Raw genomic sequence first — 7,985 nt, forward strand, 5'->3', positions numbered from 1 at the left:
TGTATGAATAAACAGATAAATATATTAAAATATTACATGCTATTTTATAGCAATATACAGCAGGTCCTTGAATAACGTTGTTTGGTTCAATGTTGTTTTGTTGTAGCATTGATAAAATTCCATAAGAACTTCACTCTTGTTTATATAAATTAGACTATAATAAAATTTGTTTTATTCTATGTCTTTGGTTTAAAGTCATAGTACCTATCAATACTGTTAAGTGAAAACTCACTGTAAATGGTTTATTGTGTATGTGGGGCAGTGCCAGGAACATACCGTTGTGAGGGAAGCTTGCTTCATGATTACAGTGTCAGCATGGGGCTCTTGATGAGAAGATATCAGCGGATAGGATGGAGTAGGTCTAGACTAAAATGATGGTGAGAATAAGGGTTCTACAGAGAAGGAACAATCTTATTAAAATGGGTTGGCAAAAATAACCATGAAACAGTAAGAACATGAAGTACTGTAAAAAGAGCATAAAAATATTTGTCAGAGAATTGTTGGAAAAGCTGGTGGCAATTTGAGTATAAAAGAATCAGTTTAAGAGCTTTGGATGGTCTCAGCAGTGAACAGTTTGTGATATATCTCCACATGAAGTTAAAACGTTAAAAACATTAAACTATTAAATTAATGCAAAAAGCCCAGTAAAGAATAGATTATTTCCCTAATAACATGTTTGAAGGTATTTTTTAAATACTCAACTTCATATTCTTGAAAGAGATATTTCTGTTGAAAAACTTATATTCTGTTATCTTTAACATATGAGTAGCCTGGTAAAATTCAAAACTGAGATTAGAGTATTAAAAAACAACAACACCTATATGCCATGTTGAAGGTTTGAAATAGCCTAGTGGTTGATGGGAAAGCATTGGCAGGTTTTAAAATATCGAATACCATAATCACACTTTTTTTTTTGATGACTCTAATGTCTGTGTAGCAGATTGACGTGCCTGGAGACAGACGGGCCAGTTATATTTCTGTGGTTTTCCAGCGTTGATATAATAAAACCTGAAGAATGGGCGGGGGAGAGGCATCTGAAAAACATATTCATAGTAACTATATTTAGGGCACAGTGTTTCAATATTTTAAGGATGAAGAAGAGAAAGGCATATATTAGAGTCTGAGTTCTGTAGCTTGAATAACTTAATGATTATTGGAGTCACTAACATTGTGCAGGATGGGAGTGGTGAAGCTGATAACTTCCACATTGCAAATGCTGCATTTAATGTGCATGTAGATACCTGCTGTTACTATGGATTTGGAGTTATAAACATATAGATTATTGCTAAAAACTTAGCAGTAAATGAAAACACCCAGGGAGACTAGAAACACGGAAGAATTAAAAGAACAGTGAGAAAATTTTTTAAAAAGCTTTTGTAATAACATTAGGTAGGTGGTTTGAAGAGTAAGTGTTCACAATGCTTTGAAAGATCATTTTTATTTAATACTTATAACAGGCATGCAAGTTATGCAAAATAGTTCATTATTATTACTATTATTATTATTTGGTAATATCTTTAAGCAATTAGAATTTTAAATGGTTGTTACTTGACAATGTCTAGGTCTCATTTCTACTCAGTTTAAAACTATTATTGTCTGCCCTATCCCAGAACTTCAAGAGAAAACACTGACTAACAATCTTTATTTTATGTCTTACCAACTTCTTTTATTTTTTTGATATTGATACTCTTGTAATAACCTGGTTATTAATTAACAGGAAAGGAGCAAAGGGAAGGCCAGATTGTATAGGCATGGCATTTGTGAGGCTTTGCCAGGAAGCTGCAATTTAACATTTCCCAGGAAGCCACCACTGGGGGAAGGGACTGGATAGGGAAGAATAGACACATCTGGATGACGTAGGGAAGACACCCCTGGGAACAGGTCATCGGCCAGTAAGTAGGTGTGGCCACTACAAGTGCAGGAAGATTTGAGATACTTAAGCTCCTAGACAAATGAGTTCTCTTGGTTCGTGTTCCTGGCTTGCCCACATGGCTCATGGCCAGGTGGGCCCCCCATACAATGAGCAAATGGCCTGCAACTAGCCCGATGTTGAACTGGACTCCGTTCTACCATGGAATGGAAACTCGGACACTAGCTTTGCTTCTAGCTCTGCTGAATACCTAACTGCACATCTTCCAGGACCGGATGAAGAGAAATGGGACTTTGAAACCTGAGGGATGTAATTCCACCCACATAAGTATCACTCATGTTCCCATGGGAGTCTCAGAAAATTCATTTTCTCCAGATATCATAAGGACCCCAACCCCAATAGCAAGGGAGAAAGACCATCCATACATTTCTCCGATAACAATATAATGATACAGTATATAAATACTGTATACATAAACTTTTGTTTTTAACAAGATATTTGGAAACCTATTTAATTAATCCCATCTAAGAATCTAGGTAAAAATGGAATGATTAATATTACAGTGAGGTTGAGATAGATTTACAATTGGATGAATACACAATCAAACCTGTCCATTCAACTATCAAGACATGACCATAACATTTTTACTAGTCCCTATGTCTGTACAATTTTTTAATGTAAACAAAACACTCTTATCAAAATTTCAGCACACTAAATGGAAATGGATAGGAAGTAATTTGATTCCAGGATCAATGTTTTATAAACTTACATTGACATTTGAAATTAGAGCAAATTGAGTAAGAAAAGAAAAGCAATAAGTGGGAACTTCTGATCTTAGATAAAGTCATTCATAAAATCAATGATAGGCAAATTATGTATTTAAAAATGTGTTCATAAGACCAACTGGTTTCAAATTGTCCCCAAGCAAGGTTGAGTTGATAGGATAGTTTATAACCATTCAGCCCAAAGTTTGTACTGAACTTATGTTCCAACAATGTTCAGAAGGCATAGGATATACCTGTCAAAATTGAGCCTATACTCAGGTAGATACAGCTTGGATTTTGCCTTTGCAACTTTTTGCTTTTGATAATTACTTATCCATTCTGTATCTCAGTTTCCTCATAAGAAACGTTCCAAAAAAACCCCACAAACAAACTCATAATCTGAAAGGAAGTAATTTGATCAATACTGTGTACTTTGCATGACAAAAGCTAACTCAATTTATCAGTTCTTAAGTATTATGTCTTCACTCAATGATGCATTTTAAGACGTGCACTGAAAGTAATTTTAATTCAGGTTCGCCTCAAAAGAGTGGTGAATAGTTTCAAAATAACATGTTAATAGTTACATTCATAGGGCAAGTACAGGGTGTGGCAAAAGTAGGTTTACACTTGTGATTATCAGGAACACAGTTTATTCTTGTGTTTTTACTTCGTAATTATTGTATTATTGTCTATATAAAAATATGGACAATAATACAACTGTAAGCCTACTTTTGCCTCACTCTTCATATTAAAGAGGGTATTTAGATAAGAACAGATAGCTATCCTTAAATATCTGAAGGGTTTTCATGGTCAAATTAGAGAAGCACCATTCTGGGTAACTCCTAAAAAGACACCAGAATCACAAAGTTATAGGGAGGTTCATGGGAGGTTCCATCTATGGAAAAGAAAGTATATATATAATATATTTTTAAAATTTTACATGTAAATATATTAATTTAGCAATCAGATCTGTTCAAATGTGTAGTGAGTTATCTTAGCGGATGGTGAAGTCTCTGTGCTCAGTATATTAAGCTATGACCAGGGTTTCCTCTGAGGCCTCTCTCCTTGGTTTGTAGATGGCCATCTTCTTTCTTTGTCCACACATGGTTTTTAATCTGTGTTGTTTGTGGCCTAATTTCCTTTTATTGTAGTCATATTGGATTAGGGCCCACCCATGTGACACCATACTAGCTTATTTATTTTTTAAAGGCTCTGTCTCCAAATACAGTCCATTCATGGTTATTAGTAGTTAGGACTTCAACATGTGGATTTCAGGTGAACACAATTCAGCACATTGACACTAGAGGACCATTACTGCCTGACCTTGTTTCTTCTCACTCTCCAACCTGTGCCCGATCGCTCTTATCTCATACTCCATGATCCAACCAGAGCATGGCCTGTCTCTTCTAATCCTAGCACTGATGTCCTTCCCTGTTTCACAAACTGGTTGTATTTGGGCCTTATGTGAAAGAGTATCTATTAATCAGCAAATAAAATAATTTCCATAAATTTTAGATGACTTAAAGAGGTAGTGTTATAATCTTCCTGTAAATTTTGTTGACTTCAGCAGAAATCCAGCTCATTAGGTGTCTGTCTTTCAATTTTTTAAGATTATTTTTAAAAGGAAATTAGCCAAAACCAGTTTGGCTCAGTGGATAGAGCGTTGGCCTGCGGACTGAAAGGTCCCAGGTTTGATTCCGGTCAAGGGCATGTACCTGGGTTGCGGGCACATCCCCAATAGGAGATGTGCAGGAGGCAGCTGATCGATGTTTCTCTCTCATCGATGTTTCTAGCTCTCTATCTCTCTCCCTTCCTCTCTGTAAAATATCAATAAAATATATTTTAAAAAAATTTCTAAAAAATAAAAATAAAAAATAAAAAAAATAAATTAAAAAATACTTTGAAAATAAATCAAATGTAGAATTACTACAAATATTTCCCTTTTGTAATGAATTATATATGGTGAGTATATAACGAAAAGCTACAGTTTGGATATTATTCTACTCTTGCTTTAAATATAACAGAAAATCAATAATTGTTCAATTGATTAGAAAAATTATTTTCATAGATCAGTCATAAGTGTGGTCATTGTGTTTTATTCTTCTAAACATGATTTTTTTTAGTGAATTCATGTATTGAAGAAGAAGATAATCAGACAAGCATCAGGAAAATTTAATTAGAATATATTGTATCAAGTTAAGAAAACACAAAATTATAGACATTGAAATGGGAGAAAGAAGAAACCTAGCCATAAATTTTATTTGAGAGCTAAAATCATCCTATTAACATAGCAATTTTTATTCATCTACAAAGTTACATTGTTACTTTTAGGATCACAAAATGTGAAATGACTAAGTGATTGCTTCTAAGTTAAATAAGTCACTGTCTTATTAGCAGCAAATTACCTGCCTACTGCTTACTAAAATTATTGTTCACTTATATCTTAATTTAATAGTTCCCAATAAAAGTAATATATTTGTATTAATAAATACATAAAGAATTTTGGGACTGCAGTAGTTGAACTCTTCATATATATATCTTAAGCTTCGATGATTATGTCATAGTTATTATTTTGGAGGGGAAATGTTTGAATAAAATTGCAGACAAAAACAAATCAATGCCATGGTTTTAAAACTTTACAAGTTCATCAATGAAAATGGCTCCTCAAATTTGTGGCAATTACTATTCATGCCTTTTCCTACATATTTAAATCATGGTTTCACATACAGTGAATTTGTCTACCTATGAGTAGAGTATCTTGAATAACATGGGCTTGTACAATATCAGTCATATAGAGCCTTAATGTTGCTTCTCTGTTCAGTTAAATGTTTTAGAATACCTTAGCTAACTCTTTTTCATTGATTTCATTGGGGTGACCTTGAATAAAAGTACATAGGTTTCAGGTATACAATTCTGCAATGCACCACCTGTTTATTGTATTGTGTGTTTGTCATCCCAAGTCTTCTTCCATCACCATTTATCCCTCTTCCTTTACTTCCTCCTACCCCCTTTCCTATGGGAATCACCATACTATTGTCTATGTCTATGAGTCTTTCTTTTCTTTTTTTCTTCTTTTTTCTTTGCTTAGCTACAATCTAAGCACATTTTTGGCTGCAGCCACCGATGGGCTCTTGAGAGCAAGTAAACTAGGGAACATTTTTAAAGGCATAATTTTCTACATGCCATATAATTTTTATGTAATTTTAAAATTGTGATGCTTGCCAGGAGCACATCAGGACCTATTTAGAGACATGACTAACTTAGAGGTCTGCAAATCGTGATATAACAAAAAGTCGGGCTCCTTTTACTTCTTCTATTTTATTTCCTAAACATCAGTATTTTTATGGTGATAGGAACATAAAAAAGTATGAAGACATTTAAAAAAAGTATTGCATTTGAGAGTTTATAGAACCATTGAGAAATATGACTCACTGATGTAGTTTAGATGGAACATTATCTGACTCCTAGGAAGTGGTTAAGAACATGCCTTAATAAATTTTTTAAAAAAATAAAAATGGATTTATTCTCCTGAATGATGCTCTGAGATGCTAAATATCCTCAGGTTATGAAATGGTGAGTCTAGACATTAGTAATAATATCCATTATGATATTTAATCCTCACCCAAGGCTATTTTTCCATTGATTTTTAGGGAGAGTAGAAGAGAGAGGGAAAGACAGCAAGAAATATTGGTGTGAGAGAAACACATCAATTGGTTGCCTACTGCACAAGCCCCGACCAGGGCCCAGGCCGGGGAGGAGCCTGCAACCAAGATACCTGCCCTTGACTGGAATTGAACCCTGGACCCTTCAGTCTGCAGGCCAACGCTCTATCCACTGAGCCAAACCAGCTAGGGCTCCATTATGATATTTAAAGATTATGATGTTTATCTTCTCATTAGCAAAAAGTTGAAACTTGCAGAATCAGATTAATTGTGAAAAGTGGAACTTAAGAGGGTAGACTATTAAATTAAGCCTAAGTTGACTATAATTTTTTAATGAAAAAAATTATATTTGTTCATTTTTCAATATAGATCAAATACTAAGTTCTCACTCAGCATCATTTGGAAAATATGTCAAAGCACAAAGAATAAAACCCCTGTTAGCATTTTGATATGAAATTATCCAGATGTAAAAGCATTTATGCACCCATGTGCATGAGTCTATTATATGTTAAATTAAGCTATCACACTATGGCATATTTTACATGTTTACCTATGCCTTTAAGTATTTTCCTCTTTCAAGTGAAGTGCAGTGGGATCTTGGCTACATATCAGCAGCACTACACATATATCTGGGAAAGTTAATACACAGAGAAACCTTACAGTGGGCACAATCCCCCACATTCTCAGCATACCACAGATTAGAATAGGCAGAGAGAATCTACAAGTGAATACTGCCAAATTGTCAGTTCTGTCTCTATATTGATGGTGTACAGAGGCCATCTATTTGACTGTATAATAATGGATGCATTGTGAATGAATAAATGTCTCTGTAAGAAAGGGGAGGTATGTGAAAACCAGTGGCAGAAATTATATTTTGTTCTTCGACTCAGATCTGGTGAGCTAGTTCTCTGCTTAGCTACTAAAAGAGGGGAAAAATTTTCTTCAGAAAAAACTTGTCTTTTACCATCCCACAAATAACAGTAACATCATAAGTAGATATACTTAGGTTTGCTGGGATAGAAGATGCATTTTTCTCCATAATTTTGAATCCCATGAGCCTATATCACATGTGGAAGTCCTTGCGACATTGGTCAGTTGCTGTGCTCCCTTTAATGCTACTGGAACTCTGCCCTAGAAAGCTCAACTGCTGACCACCTACAGGGTCTTTCAGTGCAGCAAGTCTGGCATCAATGATGGTAAATAGCTCCCACACTAAGATGCCTTATGCCTTAGTCAGCTTGGGCTGCTATCACAAAATACCTTAGACTGAGTATCATAAACAGGAGCTTATTTCTCACAGTTTTGGAGGCTGGAGAGTCCAAGATCAAGATGCTCACAGATTCCGTCAGCGCTCTTCCTGGATTATAGAATGCTAACTTCTCACTGGATCCTCACCTGGCAGAGAGAGGAAGCTGTGGTGTCTCTCTCTATTCTCATGGGGCATTAATCCCATCATGGGGGCTCTCCCCTCACACCCTCATCTAAATCTAGTTACTTCCCAAAGTCCCAATTCCTAATACCACCATATTGAGGGGTAGAGCTTCATCCAATGTATGAATTTGTGGAGGACACAGTCATTCAGACCACAACACCTAGGTCTAGGTGTTAAGGAATATTGTGAAAGATTATAATATATACAATGTACTAGTGTTTATTTTTTCAAACATTTTCTCCTGAAATTATGATGCA

The sequence above is a fragment of the Myotis lucifugus genome, unplaced genomic scaffold (assembly GCF_000147115.1).
Source record: "Myotis lucifugus unplaced genomic scaffold, Myoluc2.0 scaffold_209, whole genome shotgun sequence".
NCBI lineage: Eukaryota > Metazoa > Chordata > Mammalia > Chiroptera > Vespertilionidae > Myotis > Myotis lucifugus.